The 26,844-nt window shown below is 48.9% G+C and overlaps 1 pseudogene; it reads left to right on the top strand.

Moving 5' to 3' along the window:
* LOC144947443 (zinc-binding protein A33-like) overlaps positions 1 to 12,627 on the top strand; it is a 32,557-nt pseudogene extending 19,930 nt beyond the window's left edge.
* The last annotated feature ends 14,217 nt before the right edge of the window (positions 12,628 to 26,844 follow it).

Raw genomic sequence — 26,844 nt, 5'->3', positions numbered from 1 at the left:
ACGGCATCAATACAGTATCATCAATGATTGTCTGATTTCACTTGACAACGGCACATGGATCCCGCGTAACGCGATGGTTGTTAGTGAGAGAGAGTCGTTAAAACATGCAAATACTATGCTAAGAAAACCTTAACGTTAATGAACGAAGGATGCTTGAAAGATTATACGGTGATAAAACACAATCAAAACAGTTATTATTCTTAAAGGCACCAATCTCAACAGATACATCGCAGGTTATCTGACAACAGAGTGGCTCGGCGGAAGGAGGTGCCAAGAATCAATTCGTATTGATGGATCTGTTGGGAATTTATGCGATTAAGAGTACAGTCCACTAAATATTAAAGATAATACTCTTATAAATGACGGATGGCCATCACTCGGTCTCGAGTTTTTCTTCACAGCCACGGATGGCTTATGGGTTCGAGTGGGTTTGAGTGGTAAGAGTTGTCTTCAATAGTCAGTGTTCGGAGTCGGTTCTTTATGTCAAACAAACGCCTGGTGGTCGTGTGGTGAGGGGGCGGTGCGCGTCATACGTATTAGTCACTCCTCTGTCGCCGTGGGGAATTGGTTGGATGCCTGTTGATACGCTGTCGTAGTTCGGAACCCGGTCGGTAGGTGGCGCCCGCAGCTCGCTCGCAGCGCACCGTCGTCCTCTCGTCACCAGACCGCGACCCTGGCTGCCAGCAGGGGCTTCTGACGCGGCAGGTTGAGCTGTCAAGCGGGTCTTGCCCGCCTGCAGAGGAGACGGGGGGAGCTGCTTGAGTCGAGCCCCGAGAGCCAGCTGAACTCGGCTGAGTCCCAGAAGCTGAAGAGTCGAGCCGACCCGTTAGTCGCAGCTCGGCTGGTGAGTTCGACCCTCTTGGTCGAACTCGGCTGATGAGTCGAGCCGACCCTTCCGGTCGAGCTCGCTCATGAGTCGACCCGTTGGTCGCCCTCGTGATGAGTTGACTCCTCTGGTCCAACTCGGCTGATGAGTCGAGCCGACCCTTCCGGTCGAGCTCGCTCATGAGTCGACCCGTTGGTCGCCCTCGTGATGAGTTGACTCTCCTGGTCCAACTCGGCTGATGAGTCGAGCCGACCCTTCCGGTCGAGCTCGCTCATGAGTCGACCCGTTGGTCGCCCTCGTGATGAGTTGACTCTCCTGGTCCAACTCGGCTGATGAGTCGAGCCGACCCTTCCGGTCGAGCTCGCTCATGAGTCGACCCGTTGGTCGCCCTCGTGATGAGTTGACTCTCCTGGTCCAACTGGTTTCCAATGCTCAGAGTCCTTTCTTTTATGCCGAAAAATCCCTTTGGGTCCTGCCCACAAGGCGGGGTTTCTTTTGATTTACTGTGTCAGGATCTGTCCGTGTGTAGGTGTGTTCATGTGTGTGTCCGTACGTCCGTGTGTCCTTGTGTGCATCACCCACGATATATCCCGTGGTCATATTCCCTCCATAAAATCCACGAGCAAACAATCAGGTGTTACAAATTGCCTCGAGGTCGTCTCTCTGTCTGGGTGCGATTCATCCCTTGTTTGGCCTTCTTCATGAACCAAAACACAGACGTTACAAATCGTCTCATAGGCGTCTTTGTCCGTGTTGCACCACCTGGAGGGAGGGGCACACTCCCCCCGACCCTCGCTGACGCATGAAGAAATGATTAAAAGTTTTAACATTTGTCCCTTACCATTTCCCAGTTATGATTCTGTATTTAACCTAAGGTCTGTCATTTCCCATCGTGGTGCTTGACTCAAGTGGAGGTTTCCCCGAGCGTGTACACACTCATATCCCGCGCTGCGGGGATACAAAGACGGCCGGGATCTCCCTTTCTCTCCGACCCTGGGTTTAACATCGCTCTTTTATTAGGTATTTTATTTCGACCTGGTGGTGATTTATCCCGTTATGCTTCGGGTCGAGTTGTATCAATAACTTTAGCCTACCCTGTTGTTAAACTCCGACTTTAACGTTATTTTAATAGCAATACAGAATAATTGAGCTTTTCGACTTAACTAGGCAAACACGAACTTTTGGTAACCCCCCCCCGCAGCCTCGCTGTTCAGCTGAGCCTGCAGCCTTGAGAGAGAGAGCAACACCCTTATTTTCGCCTCACTGTGGTCATCCAACCTTCTGCTCTGGGAGTGTGATTAATTTCAGGACAAGGCCCCCTCACGTTCAGACGTGCAGTGGTTGTTAATCAGCCCCCTCTCCTGTATACACAACCTTGAGCTGAGTTTATCTTGGCTTTTTCAGCTGCAGAGAACAAGGCGTGTTCCTCCTCCCTGTGTGCACGTGTTCCAATTAGCTCGAAATCCCTAACACACAATCAGTGACGACCCCCCCCCGGCCTTCTGTGGCCGTGATCCAGACAAAGGCGCCTCTGCTTCCTTTCATTGCATTCGAGTCGACACTGTTCCATTATTCGCCCATGTGCTGAGGTCATAGATGGTTGGGCTTTTTGCCTTAGCTATGTCTGGCTGACTTTCCCACTGTCTCTGCCGCCTGCACGGGTGACAGGTGTCCGTTTATCAGGCCTTATCTATCCCTGAAGCAAGGTTGCAATTCTGCCATCTTAGCCCTCCTCCCGTTCATTACTACAACACCTGGTGTTTTGCAGTTTACTGCGCTTTGGTGTGTTTTCATTCATTATATATCAATGATGATAATATATAAAAATATCAAGTTTGGAAGAAGGGTTAGGATACAACATTCCGCCCTTTTAAAAATGGCCAGTGGTCAAATGGCCACGGGTTATTTTTAAAAAAATGTATACCCTTCTTCCATCATGAACCATCGATTGTCCTCAAGTTTTGCTGCTATTTCCTTACAACGCGCGCGTACGTGTCACAACTTACATGGTTATATGTGACAAAAAAAATATTCTAAAGGAAGGTAAAACGATAAGGGAGGGAGAAATTATTCTATTGACTACGTGTTATAGGAGATATCGTTAAAAATATAGTTTCTACGGTTATTCTTGGGTGGCATCATCAGGCCTTGGCTCCCTTCTAGCTTGGCAAGGTACGTTAGCAGGAGCGTGAGCAGGAGGGCTGCCATTTCCTGGAAAACATGTTACACATTATCGTAGTGTGATATGCCCATTAGTTTAGTTCCCCAGAGATTGGTGTTTTATTCTGAGTTAATTTTTATGTCCTAAGGTTAAGCGTTATTATGTTTTCACTTAAGCTTTCTGGAATTCGTACTCTTTAGTTTTTATTTTTATTTTTTTTGGAAGGTCGTATAGGTAGGAAACATATAATAATAAAAAAGTATTGTTTGTTGGTTAATTATCTTTGTTAAGTTTCTACTTTTCGGTACGGAAAACGTTAAGAAAACGCGAAGTTTCAACCGTTATTTATTCTGCCCTTATCTGTATCTCTAGATGTCTTGGTAGGCTAGTCCATACATCTTTTGTCCATTTGGATGTCCATGACCTCTTTGTGACCGAACTCTCAACACTTTAACCGCCCTCCATGTTTCATGGATTCCTGGTGTTCTTGTGAGGAGAAGTGAGTTGTTTTCATTAATTAATTAAAACAAGGTATATATAGATTAAAAAAAATTATTATATTTTTTTTTAATTGTTCTTAATTAAAAAAAATAGACACAACAATCCGCCCGTTTGAAAATTATCAGGGGTCGATTTGGCCACTGGCGAATTTTCAAACCACGTAAATGCCCCTTTTCTTGTGTTATGAATCTATAAGCCGCCCTCACTCTCGGCGGTTATTTCTTACGACGCGCGCCTATGTATCACAATCGTAACATGGTTACTTTTGAAATAAGCAAAAAAAATAAAACACCACGTTAAACATCGGTACTAATCCATAACGCATTCCTTCCAAAGCGCGCATGTATCACAATCTTAACAAGATTACATTTGAAATAAACAAAAAAAATACCACAAAACTTTAACATCGATATCCCCAGTTACATGGTTCTCATCCCTCATAACTCCGACGGATATTAATTTTTTTTTGTTTTTGTTAAATCCTGGGAAACGCTATGTAGCGGTTTCGAACGCATTTTTGCGTTAATTCCCTCCTGTTACATCCTTGCAATCTTTTTACCAAGTTCTGAGTGTCTGGTTTACCACTTATCACTTTGATCATTCGATCACGGTTTTCCGGTTCGTTTTTGTAATTTCCCCTCTCACTCTCTCGCGTCGTGGGAGTGTGTGGTGTAAAATTGTGCTGCACATAATCAGAATTCGCGCACACAACCAACTTATGTACTCCGTCATCACTGGCACTCGCTCCCTCTGCGATTACATGCACATTTGCCGAGTCAGTGTGTCGATTTAATTCTGTCCCTCGTAATGTTGCCCTCTTTGCTTTTACGAGTGTGTTGGATTTCAACACCATTCCCGATACGTCATGGACATTCGTCTCCATTTTAGCACTCCGATCCACATAAATTTTGGTTTCCCTTGGATATTTTCCATTCAAAGGCTCATGCCTGCGCTCCTCAGGGCGTGTCCCTGCTGTCGGTTTTTGTACTGTCCGATCACGCTTCAATGCAACCCTGTCCTTGTATTCGATCCGCGCGTCATTTACGGGAGTACTGTCCACGCCTTTGCCCGCCCTGTCACCTGCAGCCTGCCCGTATTTCTCATTGAGTTTCGGGTTTAATACCTCGGCGGGTGGGACGCGTGTTGGCCGCTTGCTCGCGCTCACTGTGGGTAGTTCATCATGTCTTTGGACCGCATTCTGTGTTATTCCTCTATTCCCTCCTGGTATAGCCGGTGGAGGAATTGGTCGGAATTGGATCGATTGTGTTTGACCTCCCATCCTGCGATTACTCTGAATGTTCGCATCCATACCTCCGCGGTCTGTGTAACACCTTCCCGCTAGGTGGTTATCTTGCCATCTCTGTGCGTAATTTTGGCCTCGTGTGTGTCGTGGCATGGGGTGTTGGTATGGTTCTGTTCCGAACCTCCCCCTCCTGCGATTCCTCTGAATGTCCGGCTTTGTGCCGCTCTCATCCTCGTGCCAACCTCTCCCTGGGTTATTTTGCCATGTGTGCGTGCGTGTTTGCTCCGTCCTGCATTGTGGGACTGCTCGGTGATTTTTATTCCTTTCTGAGAGGCTGGGTTCCTTATCCCTCTCCCTGTGTTCTGGATCCGAATTATGATTCTTAGCTCTGTATAACCATGCCATGTACGCCTTGCTCTCTATGCGGCGTAAGGATGCGGTTTCTGGATTCAAAACCATTCTCACCCTTTCTGTAATCTCTGGGCTCAAGGATTCAAAAAACATAATTTTGAACATTTTATCTCCTTCGTGGTATTGATTCACATCGCCTGCGTAATACACTCTTTTAAATTGTACGAGGTAGTCACGTGGATCTTGGTCCATGCCCTGGGTCATCGATTTTACAGCATAAAACCCCTCAGTGAGTGTCGAATATTCTCCAAACTTCCGAATCACTGCCAGGCTCAGTTGTTTAAAATCATTTCTAACCTTGTGTGGTAGTGACTTTACCCATGGGATAGAACCTTTATTTAAGCTTCGTTTCAACAAACTCGCTTTTCATCCCGTCTCATCAACCCTCTAATCATTGCCTCCTCTTCCACTGTCGCGATATGTGTGTGGATATCCATGGACTTATTGTGGGGGTCAAAATCGGGAATTCTGACTAGAGCCTTGTCCATCAATTTAAGGGTTTTACTGTTGAAAAAGTATTCCGAAAGTTGGTCGCCGTCAGCGTCATCATCAAACAAGTTATCATCAGGCAATCTGTCACTTTTATCTGTTCTGCGTGGGGCGTGATTAAGCGGTGTGCATTTTCTGTGTGCGTGCCCAGTGCCGTGTCGCTCGTGTTGCCATTTCCCTTCAGTTTTTGCCTCTGCCCTTAGCGGAGCACGTCCCGTCAACTTTACTTTAACATTTTGCTTCCCTCTATCTGTGAAGTCGTCAATCTCACATGTCCCTGTCTGCATATGTATCTCTCCATCCCTTCTCTCGAATGAGTGTGATTTAACGTTACTTCCATATTTATTCTGTGGATCCACGTCTGTGAGTTCCGCTGGTGTCGCGAGCCCTGATTTCTCCTCCCTTACGATGGTGTGAGGACATTTTTCCTCGTTTATTAGAGACGATTTATCTCCCGTTTCCTTTCCAAATTTCCCTTTATTCCACCATCCCTGTCTGTATGCCTGTGTGAGGAGGAATGAGTCCTGTCCTGCCTTTCCTGTAGTTTTTGCATCGTGTTCGCCTTTGTTACATTTTATCCAGTCAATTAGTTTCCCCCGAGGTGTGTTCGTGTTATCGATACAGCTCCCTCCCCATATGTCTCTCTGACTGTACTGCTTTGTAACAGATTGGTCGGTACGTTTTAATACGAGCTCCCCGTACCCCGTCACCCATTCAAAAATTATTCTTAATCCTATCATCTCAAGTGGCAGGAGTTACTCTAGAATTCCCCTTCAGAGCACTTATAAACAATTGTATCACAGGATGCGTCAGTTCAACTCGAGCAAATAATTTCAGCCCAGCTGTCTTTGTAACACTCTGCTACTCTGGTATTTCCCTTCAGAGCGCGTTTTGTTTTGTTTTACGCCCGTTTACAATCACAAGGCAACGTTAGTTCACAACACTTTGATTAACACAACAGTGATTCGTTCCTGAATTCATGCATAAACTGTCTGCGAGAAATCCCGGACCCGAGCCCCCATTATGTTGTATATGTGGGTGTGAAAATTTTGATATGTTGTATGCGTGCGTGGGTGAAATTATTATGTTGTATGTGTGGGTTATGAATATTCAGTGAAAATAATAATAATCAATTGAAATTTGGCCAAATGTGTAATTATCCGGAAATATATTAATTTATGTAATTATGCACATTTAATTATGCCAATTCGAGAGGTAATCGTAGTAATTATGCGAGTGGGTGTAATTATGATAATGCAAGTCGTTATGATAACCAGACCCCGCCTCGGTGACGAGGGTGGGTTATCGATCGGAATAAGGCAATTAATCGTATGCAGTTATGCAGGTGTGGTGTAAGTATACAAGATTAACTTAGATTAACTCGGCATCGTTGTCTAGGTTCGTCTTATTCTCGCTTATCTTTAGGTCCCCGGTTCACCCCGTTATCGCTTTAACATTTATTGAGTATGTGTTAGTGTGTTTATTAAGGTCACCAAGTTCAGATCTCAACGCAGAAGCAGATCTTATGCATAGTTCAGGAAAGAATCACACAACCACTTCTGTATTAATCAATTTATTACTAATTCAACCTCAACTATGATATAGTATGCGAACTCTCAATCCCGGAACGTCAACACGGCATCAATACAGTATCATCAATGATTGTCTGATTTCACTTGACAACGGCACATGGATCCCGCGTAACGCGATGGTTGTTAGTGAGAGAGAGTCGTTAAAACATGCAAATACTATGCTAAGAAAACCTTAACGTTAATGAACGAAGGATGCTTGAAAGATTATACGGTGATAAAACACAATCAAAACAGTTATTATTCTTAAAGGCACCAATCTCAACAGATACATCGCAGGTTATCTGACAACAGAGTGGCTCGGCGGAAGGAGGTGCCAAGAATCAATTCGTATTGATGGATCTGTTGGGAATTTATGCGATTAAGAGTACAGTCCACTAAATATTAAAGATAATACTCTTATAAATGACGGATGGCCATCACTCGGTCTCGAGTTTTTCTTCACAGCCACGGATGGCTTATGGGTTCGAGTGGGTTTGAGTGGTAAGAGTTGTCTTCAATAGTCAGTGTTCGGAGTCGGTTCTTTATGTCAAACAAACGCCTGGTGGTCGTGTGGTGAGGGGGCGGTGCGCGTCATACGTATTAGTCGCTCCTCTGTCGCCGTGGGGAATTGGTTGGATGCCTGTTGATACGCTGTCGTAGTTCGGAACCCGGTCGGTAGGTGGCGCCCGCAGCTCGCTCGCAGCGCACCGTCGTCCTCTCGTCACCAGACCGCGACCCTGGCTGCCAGCAGGGGCTTCTGACGCGGCAGGTTGAGCTGTCAAGCGGGTCTTGCCCGCCTGCAGAGGAGACGGGGAGCTGCTTGAGTCGAGCCCCGAGAGCCAGCTGAACTCGGCTGAGTCCCAGAAGCTGAAGAGTCGAGCCGACCCGTTAGTCGCAGCTCGGCTGGTGAGTTCGACCCTCTTGGTCGAACTCGGCTGATGAGTCGAGCCGACCCTTCCGGTCGAGCTCGCTCATGAGTCGACCCGTTGGTCGCTCTCGTGATGAGTTGACTCTCCTGGTCCAACTCGGCTGATGAGTCGAGCCGACCCTTCCGGTCGAGCTCGCTCATGAGTCGACCCGTTGGTCGCCCTCGTGATGAGTTGACTCTCCTGGTCCAACTGGTTTCCAATGCTCAGAGTCCTTTCTTTTATGCCGAAAAATCCCTTTGGGTCCTGCCCACAAGGCGGGGTTTCTTTTGATTTACTGTGTCAGGATCTGTCCGTGTGTAGGTGTGTTCATGTGTGTGTCCGTACGTCCGTGTGTCCTTGTGTGCATCACCCACGATATATCCCGTGGTCATATTCCCTCCATAAAATCCACGAGCAAACAATCAGGTGTTACAAATTGCCTCGAGGTCGTCTCTCTGTCTGGGTGCGATTCATCCCTTGTTTGGCCTTCTTCATGAACCAAAACACAGACGTTACAAATCGTCTCATAGGCGTCTTTGTCCGTGTTGCACCACCTGGAGGGAGGGGCACACTCCCCCCGACCCTCGCTGACGCATGAAGAAATGATTAAAAGTTTTAACATTTGTCCCTTACCATTTCCCAGTTATGATTCTGTATTTAACCTAAGGTCTGTCATTTCCCATCGTGGTGCTTGACTCAAGTGGAGGTTTCCCCGAGCGTGTACACACTCATATCCCGCGCTGCGGGGATACAAAGACGGCCGGGATCTCCCTTTCTCTCCGACCCTGGGTTTAACATCGCTCTTTTATTAGGTATTTTATTTCGACCTGGTGGTGATTTATCCCGTTATGCTTCGGGTCGAGTTGTATCAATAACTTTAGCCTACCCTGTTGTTAAACTCCGACTTTAACGTTATTTTAATAGCAATACAGAATAATTGAGCTTTTCGACTTAACTAGGCAAACACGAACTTTTGGTAACCCCCCCCCCCGCAGCCTCGCTGTTCAGCTGAGCCTGCAGCCTTGAGAGAGAGAGCAACACCCTTATTTTCGCCTCACTGTGGTCATCCAACCTTCTGCTCTGGGAGTGTGATTAATTTCAGGACAAGGCCCCCTCACGTTCAGACGTGCAGTGGTTGTTAATCAGCCCCCTCTCCTGTATACACAACCTTGAGCTGAGTTTATCTTGGCTTTTTCAGCTGCAGAGAACAAGGCGTGTTCCTCCTCCCTGTGTGCACGTGTTCCAATTAGCTCGAAATCCCTAACACACAATCAGTGACGACCCCCCCGGCCTTCTGTGGCCGTGATCCAGACAAAGGCGCCTCTGCTTCCTTTCATTGCATTCGAGTCGACACTGTTCCATTATTCGCCCATGTGCTGAGGTCATAGATGGTTGGGCTTTTTGCCTTAGCTATGTCTGGCTGACTTTCCCACTGTCTCTGCCGCCTGCACGGGTGACAGGTGTCCGTTTATCAGGCCTTATCTATCCCTGAAGCAAGGTTGCAATTCTGCCATCTTAGCCCTCCTCCCGTTCATTACTACAACACCTGGTGTTTTGCAGTTTACTGCGCTTTGGTGTGTTTTCATTCATTATATATCAATGATGATAATATATAAAAATATCAAGTTTGGAAGAAGGGTTAGGATACAACAAGGGGCATGTGCGTAGTGTGGGGTGGAGCGGTGGTGCAGTGGTTAGCGCACTGGTGGGGGAGGGCGGGGGAAGCCAAGCTTCTCTCTGACGCCATCGTCCCTCGCACCGCGTGGCGCTCAACGCCGAGAGGGCGGAGCTCCACCGCGGGCGTGCTGGGAACACGTGTCACGTGACGCTACGGGGTGACGCGCACCGTCCCCTCGCGGTCACTCGCTCGTTGGGCGATAAACCAGGGGTGGGAATGGGATGGCATCACTGAGGGGGGGGGGGGGCTACTTGTGTATGCTGAGCGTCGCTGGGCTAAAACATTGTTATAAAAACGGGTAAAGTGACTCCTCCACCCACCCCAAAGGAGTTTTATTTTACAGGGCATAGAGATAAGCCACACCTAGTAGTAGGAGGTTTTTCGCCACCATTATTCATAATAAAGGTTTGTTTTTATTATTATTTTAATTATCTGCTTTGACTTTGAAGTGGGTTAAAGTATTTAAGCGCCTGAGTGAAGATCTACCTTACACTACAACACGACTAATATTGTCTCAACACGCATTAATAACACAAAGACACTGTTATTACAGGGATAGAGACAACACAAACTCCAAATTTCCAGCAACTGTCAGGGTTGGAATCCAACCAATGACCTCCTGCATACCAGGCGAGGGAGTTAACATATCCGAGCCACAACGGCGTCCCTCCTTAACGTGAGACCAATCCGGTGTGAACCCAACCTCGAGTCTCAGGTTGTCTAGCAACACGTAGATTATTTGAGACGTATTGATTATATCGTACCAGTTGTGTACATGTGTGAACGCTAATCGTATTGTGCTCTGGGCTGTGGGTGAGATTTCTATTTGCTTAATTGCTGGAATGGGTTTGGCTTGTTTTGCTTTTTTCATTTTTGCGACCCAGGTCACTCTTGTCAATGAGACTCATCCTCGTTAATTTTAAATTCAACTCGACTCGATCATCAGCAGACGTATCATCAGCAGCAGAATTAGTAACAGGAGCAACAGCATCAACAGCAGTAGCTCCATCATAATCATCAGCATCGGAGTAGAACCAGCAGCATCAATAATGATAGAATCATTATCAGCAATAACAGACTTATTATCAGCAGCAGAACCAGCATCATTATCATCATCACTTGCAACTGAGACGCATCCTGGTCTCTTGAGTTCTCACCTGGTTAAACAAATCGACTTTAACATGTAGGCTTTCACGACCAATATCAATGATAAAGGTTTATTGGATTAGATCGCGTAAATATACATAAACTTGATTGTGTACTGGATTACATGTGAATTGTAATTACATTGTATTGTGGGTCAGGGGTCAATGTGTTCTGGGTGAATAAAAAATAAAATCTGAATCTATTGTCAAGATTGTCATCCAGGCTGTTAATGTGACTCTCATAGCTGAGACTGACTTGTGTAAACATTTATTTTTTTGGGATGGTTGTTTGTATATATGTTATATTATCGGAGATTAAACCTGGGCACGGTTTGTAAATCTACAGCTTACGCATTCACAGGTATGTGCTGTCTGTAGCCTTGGGCCACATTCCATGGCGCGTCTCGTGGTATTCTTAGCTGCACTCTCAGTTAGTTTGCTTGTTCCTCGTCACCATAAGCTATGATGATGAATGGATCCTGACTGGTGATGATGATGAAGAGCACGATGATAATGACTAAACTTGGTATTGATGACCACCACCCACACTCACCTGCACCCAACACTCTCCTCCCCGACACCTGCCACTCCCTAACCTACTACCCGCTCAGCCGTCTACAGAGACCCTATCTCCCACCTGCCCACACTCACACCTGCTCAGCCATACACCTGTTCGGCCATACACCTGTCCATCCTGCCACCCTCCCACCTGCCCACCTCATGCTTATTCAAGCGCCCATTCCCGGCTGATCTCCCTCCCATCTGATAACCTTCAAACCCGCTCACCCACCTGCACAAAGACAAATATCCCTCGTATAGCCTGAACAGACTGTTGGGCAAGTGCCGTTAGCGAGCATCTATGAAGGCCGGCACACGAGTGGGTGGGTGGCCAGCACCAAGCCTGGCCGCCTTTGTCTCCCGAGTGGTGACATTTATACTCCACACCAGGTACTCATTTGAGGGTGAATCGACCTAAGGGAGCCCCATGACCGGTTCAGACAATGGTTATTGGTGTGGGTGGCCATGAGTGGGAATTTAACTTTGAACTTGGATCGGAAGGTTCATAGCACAGCGCACTAACCACTGCAACACCAATAGCCACCTACACACACCTGCTCAACCACCCACACGATCACCCTCCTACCCTCCCACCTGATCCCCCACTCATTTACACATGAAGTTGGGAAGTAATTTGTTAAACATTTTACAATATTAAGTTGATTCTTTTAAAATACAATTTTAAACTGTCATGCTAAAATAATGGCAATGATAGAGACGACGTAATTTATTTTTAAACCTTTGATAAGAATATTTTACAAGGTAAAATATATTGGAAACCCACAGAGCCTCACCCTAGCCGACGACATCAGTCCAAGGACAACCCATCACCGTTTGCCTGGCCACTCTGGGTTTTGTAAAAATCGCGACCTGTAAACCTTAACACCGCGACGTGAATGCAACGCAGGTGAGTTGATTCGTGTCTTAGTTTGTCGCCGCCGTCTCTCAGCCACAGCGAGTGGCTATCGGTGAGAAGCCACTGAGAGTCGTGGCGAGCGCAGCTCCCAACGAGAGCGTAGCGAGTGGACCTGGCTCCCGTCTGGAAGTGGTCAAAGTCGACCGTGTAACGTGTCTCACGGTGCGTCTAGACAGCTGCGTACGATACGAAGCTCGTGTATGTGACCTTGACCACCTGAGCACATTTCCACGGAGTGTCTCGTGAGGTTTGTAACCTCGTGCTAAGTAATGTTGGCTTCCTTGTTCATCTCCGATGTTGTGAGCCCCCAGGATGATAATTGTTTTTTTACCCTTCTATCTGGCAACAAAACTGACACCTTTTTACAAGGAGTCATGTTTGCATAGACCACAATACCTGCATTATGACTGCATATGGGTTTCTTGCCGTGGTTGTCCCACCTGATGACGGACGCTTGTGTTGCGCCCGAAACGTCGTGATTTAATTTATTTGATACCTACGTGACTTTACCGAAAGAACCAAAGAGTATTCAATTATTATTATTACTTGACGCTCACGCCAGTTGGTTCAGAGCACGGGGTCGGTAACCTGCAGTTCCGTAGCGGCGTGCGGCTCTTTGAGGGACGGCTGCTTCGTGAGACGTTTTTATTTATCACGGACTACCACCACCACGGTCTCTCGTACTCACACCACATTCTTATTTATCAAGGACCACCACCATGTCTCGTACTCACACCACATTCTTATTTATCAACCACCACCATGTCTCGTACTCACACCACATTCTTATTTTTCAAGGACCACCACCACCGTCTTGTACCCACACCACGTTGAATTGCGGCTCTTGAAATAACGTGTTGGGTTTTTTTTACTTACCGAATTGTAACAAACAAAGAAAAAATGTCTCGTTATTTTGGTTTCTGAACCCCCTGGGTTTAGGGGAATCGGTTTTTTAAACCCTGAATACGATCTGACAGCGGTGTAGTTTGCTGGGCAAAACGCACAGCCTCACCCTAGCCAGAATGTTTTGTTTACGTGACAAACCTTTCTCATTGATTGTGTCGGGCGTTGGCGGGTTTAACGACACGTTACATATTTACGCGATCTAACCCAAAAACACGTTTAATGAATAATATTGGTCGCGATTAGCCTACTTATATATTTAAATCTGAAAAGACAGTACGAAGCAATAAGAGGGATAGTACGGCTCCCCGGGACCATGGTTACTAATTGAAGTGATAATGATGATTGATGGGACGAGCGTTGACAGGATCACGTGAGGGGAAGCACGTGACCCAATGGCTGTGAAGTGTAACAAGGGCGTAGATTGAATAAGAGCCGGTGCGAACCGGACCTGGGAGCTGTTGTTGTGGGGAATCGCCGTCGTCTCCATCGTCTCTGAGTAGTCTTGAGGCTAGAATTACATTGTCTCAGAATAGAGTCGTTTAATTACCCAAGTGTATATCGTCACTATGAGATCTCTTTTACCAGTGGCAAAATATAATGGTAGGTTTTTACCCTTTTAACTGGTACAAAACTGACACCTTTATTCAAGGCATCATGTTTGCAATGACCACAACACAAGTAGTCAATAAAGCAAACAAAAAGAAGCAACTCTGATAAGGACAGTGCATATTATTATCCTTATCAGAGTTGCATCTTTTGGTTTGCTTTATTGACTACTTGTGTTGTGGTCATTGCAAACATGATGCCTTGAATAAAGGTGTCAGTTTTGTACCAGTTAAAAGGGTAAAAACCTACCATTGTATATCGTCACTCGTTACGTTGTCAGCAGACTTTATTCATAATAAATATACATAGAGAATAAGACGGTGTCTCTGAGAGCTACATTACAAATGTAACGCTACGTCTACACAGGTGAGCACGGGCTGCCGCGGGGAACATTCCAGGGCGAGTCTAGTGCTGTTCATAATTTAACTGCAGGTGAAGTCAGATCGTTTTCTTGTTCGTCGTGGCTGCTCCATGCTTTTTACATATCGCTTCGGTGGCTAGGAGATGTTAACTACCTTGCCTGGTATACAGGAGGTCGTGGGTTCCATTCCAACCCTGACGCCTGCTGCTGTATATTTGTAGTTTGCGTGTCCCTCTCGCCGTGGTCCCGTGGATTTTTTTTCTGCTTCCTCTGGTTTCCCCTCGACATTTAGAATCAACGTCACGCGTTTAAAGTTTTTGGCTGAAAAAATATCCACGCGAAAAGCCACTTTGTTGAGCTTTCAATCGTGGCCAGGTCGCTTAAAGAGCTACATAGCTCAGTGGATCTTACCTGGTAAAATATAAAGAAATATTTTTAATAGAATTTGCCAAAATCAGCCAGAGTAAAGGATGTAAAATGTTGACATTGATAAGAATAGGTGATGAAGACTTCTTTTGTTTAGGTATTGACGATTTTAAACATTGAACAATATATTTAATATTCTTGGTTCTTTCGGTAAAGTCACGTAGATATTTTTATTTTTTTACCGAAACAATCAAAGAGTATGGATTCCTGCAGTCACGAAGGCTTCAAATCAAGAACGATGAGAAGCGTCTGTCGTCAAAGTAAAAAGTCACATCGGTGATAAATCGCGCGTAGTGAATTGAAAGAGACATTGATGAGGCGTCAACCATTAATGTTGTACAACAACAGCAGCAGTAGCTGCTGTGCGTCAACGAGCTGCACCACCCGCACGCCGTTCGCCACAACGCGCTACAGACGCAGTCCATGGCGACACGGAGCCAAGGCGAATTCGTCGCTGCACTCCGACAACAAAGAAAGCGGTGGATAAAGCAAAGCACTTTCTGACAATCGCCCGAATGTCAACAAGACGCAGGGAACTACTAACTTTTATATTTATATATATACTGTAGATGTCCATAATGCAGGTTGATTGGGTTAGATGGTTAACCCGAATAAAACTTCTAGATTTGAAGCTTTCGTGACTGCAAGGATTCATATTCTTAGGTTTTTTTTCGGTAAAGTTACGTAGGTAAAAAATTAAAATTAATAAAAGTAAAATAAAAAAAAATCACGACGTTTCGGAGGCAACACAAGCTTATGTCTTCATGTGGAACCGTCACAGCACGACTGCTGCATCAAGTAAGAAATACGAATAAAACTGTATAATGGATATTGGTCGCGGAGGCTTTACGTGTTAAACTACTGTGGATGTGTTATGGTGATGTGTTAACTTTCCTTGTACGTGCGCTACTATCATGTTGTGTACTGTTTGTTGTTGTAACGTTCATACCCCGTCCTACTGGACATCTGTTACAAAGAGCTTTACAGGTCATCGGATTCCTCCTGCAGTATAAATATTCAGATTCTGATGTACGTCAGTCCAAAGATGCCAAATTAACATCTGTGATAATAACAAATCGCGTTACCGGTATCTGCTTTGATCCACATTTCTCACCGTAGATGTTGGGCTGTTTGGAATGTACCACTCACGCAGCGGGGGGGGGGGGGGTAGGCAACAATTTCGAATTAACTTTTACTTTAAAACATAAAAAATAAGACACAGAATAATAAAATCACTGCAACTATTATTGTACAATAATTAACAAATTACAACTTGAATCGACGGAACATGGTAAAATTTTAGTCGTAAAATTGTTAAATTATGGAATAAAATCACCCCTGTGGTTGATAATGGTTTCTCTCTCCGTGGGTCATTGCAAGACAAATTAATGTAAGTCAGCATGATAAAATCACTAACTGTTATAATACAATTATTAACAAATTCCAATTTGAATCGACGGATGATGGTTAAGTTGTATTCGTAACATTATCCATTTCCAATTACATAACAGTTAAAATAATATAACAACATTATTAAATTATTATTATATGACGCTCCGGCCGTTTGGTTCAGGGCACGCGGTCGTCAACCTGCAGCTCCATAGCAGCGTGCGGCTCTTTGAGGGACGGCTGCTTCGTGAGACGTTTTTATTTATCACGGACCTCCACCACCACGGTCTCTCGTACTCGCACCACGTTCTTATTTATCGCGGACCACCACCAGCACCGTCTCTCGTACTCACACCACGTTTGTATCTATCAAGGACCACCACCGTGTCTCGTACCTACACCATGTTGCATTGCGGCTCTTGAAATAATGAGTTGTTTGGTTTCAATTTTACTTACCGAATTGTAAAAAAGAAAAAATGTCTCTCGTTATTTTGGTTGGTGACCCTCTGGTTAAGGGAATCGTCTTTTTGAACCTTGAATACGAACTGACAGCTGTATCGTTTGCTGGGCAAAACGCACAGCCTCACCCTAGCGGGAATGTTTTTATTATTATTACACGCTTTTATTTAACTCACTGTTGTTGTCGTTTCCACAAATCTTGTAACTCAATTTTAACCCACTTCCCAATGTGGTATCAACTGCAAACTTGGTATACTCATACTGATGACAATACTATACTCTATATAAAAACTAGTATTTTTTTAAACAATCTTTTTTATATGTTATGTTTCGGCATGGGTCTAATTGTCCACGCTCAACTAACGTTGGCTGTAAATCACCACGGTCCCTTACGTTGTGGCAACCTTCGGGGCCACTTCCTGGAGTCGTCGAGTTCTGCCATTCCGAGTATGGTAAATTTCATTAAAGCGTGTTTTTAAAAAAAGTATTTTTAAATATTACTTATTTTGTTTACGTGACAAACCTTACTCATTGGTTGTGTTTTACGACACTTTCATATTTACGCGATCTAACCCAAAAATGCGTTTTATGCATAATATTGGTCGCGATTGCCTATTTATGATTTTAAATCTTTAATAAAACTTTACACGGTGAGGTTGTTGTATATGTTGGATTATGAAATTTTGATGAAAATAATAAAAATTAATAATTTTCCGAAAAATGCGCAAATCGCATTAATTATGTTAATGTGTATGTAGTGGTGGTATTGACGTGCGCCGACTGTGACAGTGATGGATCACGGGGCGGCGCGGGGTGCGGGGTTGGGCACGCGTTGTGGGCGTGGTGTGGACGCGCGCGCCGGGAGTGACAGATGACGGGGCGGCGCGGCGTGGGTGGTGAGGCACGATGCGATGTGGGAAAAGAGGATCGTAGCCAGCGCCCAGCGATTGGTCGAATAAGTGGGTGCTCGCAGCGACGTCCGCAGGTGGGGTATAAAGGGGGACGCGCGAGAGCACTCGGGGAGAGTTACCCAGTTGAAGACCCGAAGACGGAGCTGAAGACCTAGTGCCCCGAGACCCCTAGTCCCGCCGTCCTTGTGGGGACCGGGGCCCTGTGTGGCTCGGAGGCGAGGCTGTGGGACCCGGGGTCCGACGCCCCCGTGGGTCGGGCTGGGGACCCACAGTCGAGACGGATACCCCGGGCAGGGAGTGTCCCGAGTAGCTCAGTGGCGTTAGTCGCCGAGTAGCTAAGTGGATGTTGGTCATCCGAGTAGCTCAGTGGCGTTAGTCGCCGAGTAGCTAAGTGGGTGTTTGTCACCCGAGATACTAAGTGGATGTTGGTCATCCGAGTAGCTCAGTGGGCGTTAGTCGCCAAGTAGCTAAGTGGGTGTTTGTCACCCGAGATACTAAGTGGGTGTTTGTCACCCGAGATACTAAGTGGGTGTTTGTCACCCGAGATACAAAGTAGGTGTTAGTCACCTGTGAACGAGTTTGATAAAATAAAGAGTGTGTTACCCGTGAAGTCGTCTCCCGCCGAGTTACTACATTACAACTGGCGTCAGAAGTAAACCTGTCTTCAAAAAGTATGGACACGAGGAAGACTACCCGTACCCACGAGCGAGGTCGGGACGACGACGGCGTACCGGGGACACCAACCTCGGGAGGAGAGGACGAGGAGTTGCCGCCGATGCAGCACTTCGCGGTGATGGCCGACGCTCCGCTTGCCTCCGACACCAGCCTCCAAGACGCGCACTCCCGGTTGGCGGAGTTGCTACTCGCCGCCGCCGCTGTCTTGGCCGACATCTCCGTTCCGGCGAGCGGAAAAACGGCTGCGGGGTTGGTGGAGGAAGCGACGTCGGAGGAATCCCGCCAAAAGGCGCTTCGCGCCAAAAGTCTGGAAGTTGCCGCCGTTTTTGGGGGGCCGCCACCGATTGGCGGGAAAGACGGACGCCACGTGGCCGGACACCTCCGCTCAGCGCAGCCCACGTCATCAGCGCGCGCCGGAGCTCTCCATTTTGCGCCTGACAACCGAGCCGACATTTTACACAACTACAGCGGAGCGCGGGAAAATCTCTCCGACGTCGACGACGATCGGGTCCTCCAGCAAAGATTGCCCGCGCTGTCGGCGTTCAAGGCGGATGGGGGCGACTGGGGAGCCTTCCAACGAAGGTTCCTCGCTCATCAGGAGATGTCGGGGTGGTCCGACACCACTGCCCTGCGTGCGTTGCCAGCGATGCTTGACGACGACGCGCTTGCAGCCTTCACATCTGCTGCAAGGTCGTCCCGCTCTACGCTCCAGGCCGCACTACACCTGATGGCGAAGGTGTTCGGGCCGCCCTCCACGTGTCGCCACCAGTTCTACGATCGGCGGAAGGTGGCTGGAGAAACGACGCTCGCCTATCGCACGGCACTACTCGCCTTGGCGGACGCAGCTTTTCCCCGCATGGATAAGGAGGGGAAGGACGCCATGGTGACGGAGCAGCTGCTGGCGTTGGCCCACGAGTTGGGGGTCCCCATCAATGTGGCGGACGAGATGGATATCTGCTCCCTGGCGATCGCCACGAGCATTCACGCGTACGAGGTCCTCAAACGCAAGCCGGGGGTCGTCTGCAAATGGGCGGGGAACGCGGCACTGGCCGCCACGATCGCCGAACCTCAGCCAGCTGCGGATCAGGAGCAGGCCTTCGCTGCATCGCGTCCGGGGGAGTGGAGAACGGGAGGTCGTTCGCCCACGCGTTCACCCCGCAAGCTGGAGCAACCGAAACCTACGACGTCCGTCGTCTGCTACAACTGCGGCCTTCGGGGTCACGTCGCAGCCGGGTGCCGGGCCCCGCGTCAGCGCGCCACAGGACCACGTCGGGACGACGACCAGGGCCACAAGTCATCCCAACAAAACCCGGCAAGTCGCGGCACCTCACACGTTCGGTCCACAAACACGGCACATTCGGGTCGCCGCTTGGCGGTGGGGGGTTCGCGGCTGGGTGCCGGGGGTTCATTTCGGCGAGGGGGGTCCGTACGCGGCCCGCAAGCAGTCGAGTGGTCCGAATTGGCCCACAGGATCGTGGCTGCGTCGGCCGGGTCGTCCGTGGTAACGGGGTTCATTGAGGGGGTTGAGGTCCGGGTGCTTGTTGACACGGGTGCGTCGGCCACCATCATCTCGGACCTTATTTATAACATTCTTCCCGTCCAAAGTAGACCCCTTCTGCCAGTAGACGTGCCATTTTATGCGGCGAATGGGGGATCCCTGGGGATCATCGGCCAGATTCGGGCGACTATTTGCATTGGTGACATCAAATTGGCGGGCCCTATTTTTGTATCATCATCGCTGGCCGTTCCCTGTTTGCTAGGTACAGACTTTTTGTCCAAAATGCCCATCAAAATTCTTATAGATCAGGCCTGCATAGAGCTTCCGTCAGGTCGGCGGGTTGCGTTCTTGACGGGCCCTACAAAAATGCGCACGGTTTGTGCGACGGTGCAGGCGCTGGCAACTCACACTGTACGGGTGCCCCCGGGATCGCAAATGTTAGTACCCCTTCGGTTCAGGAAGCCACTCGAGGTGGGTGCGGAGGCACAGGGGGTGCTGTTGGGGCCGTCTAACAGGGCCAGAAGGGGCCTTGACTTAGCGGTTGCTCAAACCATGGTGAGAGGGGACAGTGAGCCATTCGTAATGGTCCTGAATACGGGGTCGCGGCCGGCCGTAATTGCGCAGGGAACGGTGCTGGCTCACGCCGCGCCGCTACCCGTTGAGGAACGGCTCGTGGCTCAAGCAGATTTCACTGTCAAGTCGCATCCTCCAAGTGATGAGGAGATTGAGTGGTTGGACTTGTTGTGTGCCGGTTCTGCTAACTTGTCCGAGGTGCAATTGGGAGCATTGAGGGGTTTGCTACTCGAGTTTGCTGATGTGTTCAGCAAACATAAGTACGATATCGGCTGCACTGACCTGTTGCGCCACCACATAGCTACAGGGGACGCGGCCCCTATTCGTCAGAATCCCTTCCGGCTCAGCCCAGCCGAGAAGGAACATGTGCAATCGGCGGTTAATGATATGTTGGCGGCCGATATCATTTCGCCCTCTTCTAGTCCGTGGGGTGCTCCTATTGTTCTAGTAAAGAAACAGGACGGGTCCTTGCGGTTTTGTGTCGATTTCCGCCGCTTAAACAAAATCTCGATGGCGGATGCGTATCCGCTCCCCAGGATGGATGAGTCGCTGGATGCCTTGGCCGGAGCACAGTTTTTTTCCACACTCGATCTGCTTTCTGGATTTTGGCAATTGCCACTCGATAACGAGTCTAAACCTAAAACTGCTTTCCGGACACCTGGTGGCCTATTTGAATTCAACCGTTTGCCCATGGGCTTACATTCCGCTCCCGCCACGTTCCAGAGACTCATGGAATTGGTTTTGTCGGGCCTCCAATGGGATACCTGTTTGATTTATCTCGACGATATCATCGTCTTTAGTCGGACTTTCGAGGAGCACCTCCAGCGACTGAGAGCGGTGTTCCTCAGGATGCGTTCCGCTAAGCTTAAATTTAAACCGGCTAAATGTTTTCTGCTTCGGGAATCGGTCAGGTATTTGGGCCATATCGTGAGTCGTTCAGGGATCTCGACGGACCCTGCTAAGACGCATTGCGTCAGCTCATGGCCAACGCCAACCTCGGTCACGGAGGTTCGCAGTTTCATTGGTTTCGCCTCCTATTACCGTCGTTTTGTCAAGCAATTTGCCACCATAGCCAGGCCCCTGCACGCTTTGACGGCTAAGGGTGTGAGGTTTCACTGGGGGGCGGAAGAGGAGGCTGCGTTCTGCTCCCTTCGTGACGCCTTGGTGCAGGCTCCCCCCTTGTGTTACCCCGATTTCACACAACCGTTTTTGCTTGACACAGACGCCAGCAACACGGGTATCGGGGGGGTGCTCTCACAGGTGGTCGGGGGGGTTGAACGGGTGGTCGCCTACGGTAGTAGAGTTCTTTCCCCCGCCGAACAACGCTATTGCGTAACTCGTCGTGAATTGTTAGCGATTGTGTTTTTTACACAGCAATTCAGGCCGTATCTTTACGGCCGTCATTTTACGGTCCGTACGGACCATGCGGCTCTACAATACGCTATGCGCGTGGCACAGCCATCGGGCCAATTGTCCCGATGGTTGGAAGTCCTTCAGGACTACCAATTCACGACGATTTACCGCAAGGGATTGCGACACTCAAATGCGGACGCCTTGTCGCGGTTGCCTCCGTGCACGGACTGCACATGTTTGTTGGGATCGGCGCGGTGCAAACCCCCGGTCGCCGGCACCCCGGGAGTTGCGCTCGCCGCCTCTGACACCCCGGGAGAGGACGCCCCCACGGGGAGGGATTCGCTGTTGTCGTTGCCCCTCGTTGAGTGGGGCCGTCTCCAGATGTCCGACAGCTCCCTACTTACGCTACGTCGGAAAGTTGGCGCTCCCGAGCTAGGGGAGGCGCGGGTCGGTTCCTGGGTGTGCAGACAGGGCCTTTTGATGAAGTGGGACAACATGTCCCGGCGTCACGTGCTCGTTGTGCCTGTTGCTATGCGGGGTAGGGTTGTTCTGGCAGCTCATGAACGGCTCATGCATCTGGGTTTTCACAAAACGCTTGCCCTAATCCAGCGAGACTATTATTGGCCGGGGATGGTTAACGACGTGGCGAATATTCTTAAGGGATGCGTAGGGTGCGCCAAAAGGAAACCGCCACCATTGGCAGCTAATCCACCGCTGCAATCCATTCAGGTTTCGCGTATAAACGAATTGGTAGCGTTGGACATCTTGGGGCCCTTTCCGGCTACACCAAGGGGAAATAGGTTCCTGCTGGTTGGCGTGGAATACTTCACCCGATGGCCTATGGCATGGCCGCTCGCCAACCAGTCGGCTGCGGCGGTGGCGGACGCCTTTGTCCAGGGTTATGTTTTGGACAAGGGCGCCCCCGAACGCTTGCTGACGGATCAAGGAAAGAATTTTTCGAGCGTTTTGTTGCGCGAGGTGTGCGACCTGTTGGGTACAAAGAAAGTGCGTACTTCCCCCTACCACCCGCAGACTGACGGGATGGTTGAGCGTCTGAACAGGACGATTACGTCTATGTTGTGCCAACAGGTCTGCGACGATCAGGTTGATTGGGACTTACAGGTGCCGGGGGTACTCGCGGCCTATCGAATGGCCCCTCATGCGGCGACGGGGTTTTCCCCATTTTTTCTTATGTATGGGCGGGAGGCCGATCCGGCCATGGACGTCCAACTGGGGATTTCCCAGCCACGTGCAAAATCTAAATTGGCAGACCACATCAAATTTAATATCGCCAAATTGACTGAAGCGCGGGAGGCGGCGAGGTTGAATTCGCGGTCGCGGCAAATTGCGAACGAGAGATTGCATGAGCGGAGGGTGCATACGCATGATTGGAAACCGGGCGATAAGGCCTGGCTGCATTGTCCACATGCACCGTTGGCTACGTCCCCCAAGTTGTTGAGACCTTGGAGGGGACCGGTGGAAATTGTGCGGGTTGCACGACCCCAGAGTATACAGATTAAATGGGGGAAACGCCGTTGGTATGTGCACCCCTCCCGACTGAAGCCCTATGCGGCACCGTGTGACCCCGTTCTGTGCCGTGACGACCGGGCGTGTGATGTGACCGTCGACTCGGGGAGGGAGGTGTCGCAGGCTGATCCTCACGTGTCTCCACCTGACCCACCCCCAGGTGCCTCGGGCTTGACGGCTGCTGACCGTCGGGAGCCTGAACCCCGGGGCACGCACGGGTCCTCGATGCCTGGCCGATGTCTTCCTGAACCGCCGGCACCACCGGACGTTCAACCGCGTCTGGTGCCGTACGACGGACCGGCAAGGCGGACTCGGGCTAGGGCTCAACAATTTTCATGAAGACGTTTTTTTCTCTACACCGAGCTCGCCCGGTGTTCCCCTCTGCCGGGGTATTGTCCCGTTGTAGGGACGCTCGGAAAGAAGGGGACACCGCACGAGTCGAAAGAAAAAAAAAAAATTTTGTCCATTTATTTTCCTTTCTGCATACACATTGCTATTGTCACTCGCCGGTTTGTATATATTGTTCTATTGTCGCGGTGGCATTGGTTGATGGTTGCGGATGGTAGTGTTCGCGTCGTGTTGTGTTGTTACGTTAGTTGTTGTTCTTGTTGTTGTGTTGTGTTACGGGGCACACAGGGCGGTTTGTATATTTTTATAGCAGCCGGGTCGGCTGCGAGCTATGTGGTAGGGGGTGATGTAGTGGTGGTATTGACGTGCGCCGACTGTGACAGTGATGGATCACGGGGCGGCGCGGGGTGCGGGGTTGGGCACGCGTTGTGGGCGTGGTGTGGACGCGCGCGCCGGGAGTGACAGATGACGGGGCGGCGCGGCGTGGGTGGTGAGGCACGATGCGATGTGGGAAAAGAGGATCGTAGCCAGCGCCCAGCGATTGGTCGAATAAGTGGGTGCTCGCAGCGACGTCCGCAGGTGGGGTATAAAGGGGGACGCGCGAGAGCACTCGGGGAGAGTTACCCAGTTGAAGACCCGAAGACGGAGCTGAAGACCTAGTGCCCCGAGACCCCTAGTCCCGCCGTCCTTGTGGGGACCGGGGCCCTGTGTGGCTCGGAGGCGAGGCTGTGGGACCCGGGGTCCGACGCCCCCGTGGGTCGGGCTGGGGACCCACAGTCGAGACGGATACCCCGGGCAGGGAGTGTCCCGAGTAGCTCAGTGGCGTTAGTCGCCGAGTAGCTAAGTGGATGTTGGTCATCCGAGTAGCTCAGTGGCGTTAGTCGCCGAGTAGCTAAGTGGGTGTTTGTCACCCGAGATACTAAGTGGATGTTGGTCATCCGAGTAGCTCAGTGGGCGTTAGTCGCCAAGTAGCTAAGTGGGTGTTTGTCACCCGAGATACTAAGTGGGTGTTTGTCACCCGAGATACAAAGTAGGTGTTAGTCACCTGTGAACGAGTTTGATAAAATAAAGAGTGTGTTACCCGTGAAGTCGTCTCCCGCCGAGTTACTACATTACATGTATATTAATATGCATACATTATGATAATGCGTGTAATTATATGCATAAATTATGATAATCGTAGTAATTATGCGAATGCTTGCGATTATGTTAATGTGTGCAGTTATGATTATTAGGCTCAGCTTCGTTTATCCAGTGTTATATCAATCAGGATAACACGATTATCATCGATTAAACATTTACCGATTATCTTAGTGTATTTTATGTTATTTTAGGTCTCCATGTTCATATCTCATCACAGGATACAGTTATCAAGAATAAGATAGTTTTGCATGGACTTGGAAGGAACACTCGATATGCTTCTGTGATAACAATTTTATTCTAACAAGCATGTGACATTCTATCATGCAGGTCAAACATGCGTCAATAATTCATGGGCAAGATTATGCAATTAACGAAAATGGATGACTAAAACACTTCTAACAATCGTAACCTCTACCTTTCCACCAGGCATCTCATTAGTTCGTTTTTGTATCGATCACAATCGGCGACTGGCCGAGTTTGAAAACAAGCATGACACACTTCATATGGCGGTAATAAAGCACTTATTGTATCCCAGAGGCGAAAGTATATGTCAATAGATTCATCGGCAAGTATAAAATCCTCTTAACGGAATGTTTGATACAATGGTGGGTGAGGGCGTGTGTGTGGGAGAGCGAATTTGGCTCTGTTTTAATTAATTCTTCGGCGAGACTCTGACAAAGAAACCGGTTTGACAAGATATTCTCTGTGCTTCCGTGAGCCTGTGGGTGTGGAAACGATACAACCCTGTTAGGAGATTCCTCTGTCTGTGCGAGTTGCAGCCGAGACTTTCTCCGCTGTGAGGTGAGCGGCGGCGCTTGGTGGCGCTCGGTAGCTGACGGCGCGATGGCGCCTCTCTGCAGCTCTGACGGCGGCACTCGTTCGGAAGACTTTGACTCTCTTTCTCCACTGCGGGATGACGAGTCGGTTTTGGTTGATGCTGGTTGATCTGGGTGTGTATTAGACACACGGCGCATTCAACAGCGCTGTCCTCCTCCTCACAGCCGTTTGACCAGGCTTTCTCCACTGCTTCGCACTCTCTGCTTTGCTCGCTTGGCGATCTCCGCCTTTCCTGCGGGTTGATCGCTGGTCGTCACTCTGACGAGGAGCGATGTTTCGTTCGTGGCAGGGTGGACGTTGGCGTCTTTGTTGGCTTCACTCGCAGCTCGGCGACTCAGGGTAGCGATTCTTCTCAGGTGGTGCAGACCTCGGCTTGTTGCTGCACATCGCTACCCCACGAACCTCGTCATTCTGGATGACGAAAACTTCTTCGTTGGCGGTGACGAGAGGAGGTGGGCTAGAGCCCTGAAGATCTCTGGTGGGGCCCGTGGCCCGGACGATCTGTGGTGGAGCCGAAGCCCTGGCGACGAGAGGGGGCCCAGAGCCCCTGACGATCTTTGGATGGATTTTTCCTTGGCTTATATCTGAAAATTCCACTCAGTTTCCCGAGTTGTTCAAAGGCTGTCATAAAACATTCCTGTGGGGGTGAACCATCTGCGTTCGTGTGCGTGTCCGTCAGTGTGTTTATTAGCTTTGAAGACACAGCTGTGTGTCGTTCTGGAAAAAGGGGTGGGGGGGGCCTCGTGACGGCGCCACCTAAGTTATTCATTAACCAGACCGATGATTCGCGTTCGCATCGAGTTATATATTAAAAAAATATTCGAATCCATGTTTTTGTTACTGAATAATATTTGTCGCGAAAACCTACGGGTTAAGCGAGCTTAATTATTCCCTCCCTTGCTCGGGGATCATATCTTTTGTCTCACACAGCTTAAGTTGTTTTGGTTTGGAAGTTGAAATGCGACTTATTTGCTGCTTGGTTCCATTATGCCCAAGTTATGCCGAAACCGTGTTCACGATGTTTCATTGTGACCCGATCTCTCATGGAAATGTTATTTGCTCGCGTGTGCAATTTTTGCTGTCTGTGTTGCGGGGAGACAAAGACGGTTGTTTCCACGGTGGAAGCACCCGGCGCATGCGCTTATTTATTTATCTTCAGAGGCATGTGTTCCAACCTTTTATTGGGGCAATCTCCTGGCCCCTGGTGTGTGGGTGTGGGGATCCTCTTCGGGAAAACAAAGACGGCCGTGTTGCGTTCGGTTAATTATGAGAGACTTCTCCGCCCTTAGCTCCTCTTCTACTTTAATTCCGTACTTATTATTTGACTTCTTGTGATTATTTACTCTGATATCCCGGCTAGGAATTTTGTTTTGGAGCGACCCAAGCCATAATTATTCTTTGATGCTTCGGCCCGGCCGCGTAGAT

The sequence above is a fragment of the Lampetra fluviatilis genome, chromosome 45 (genome assembly GCF_964198595.1).
Source record: "Lampetra fluviatilis chromosome 45, kcLamFluv1.1, whole genome shotgun sequence".
NCBI classification, from domain to species: domain Eukaryota; kingdom Metazoa; phylum Chordata; class Hyperoartia; order Petromyzontiformes; family Petromyzontidae; genus Lampetra; species Lampetra fluviatilis.
Note: the sequence above shows the minus strand (reverse complement) of the source record. Positions and strands in the feature narration are given on the sequence as shown.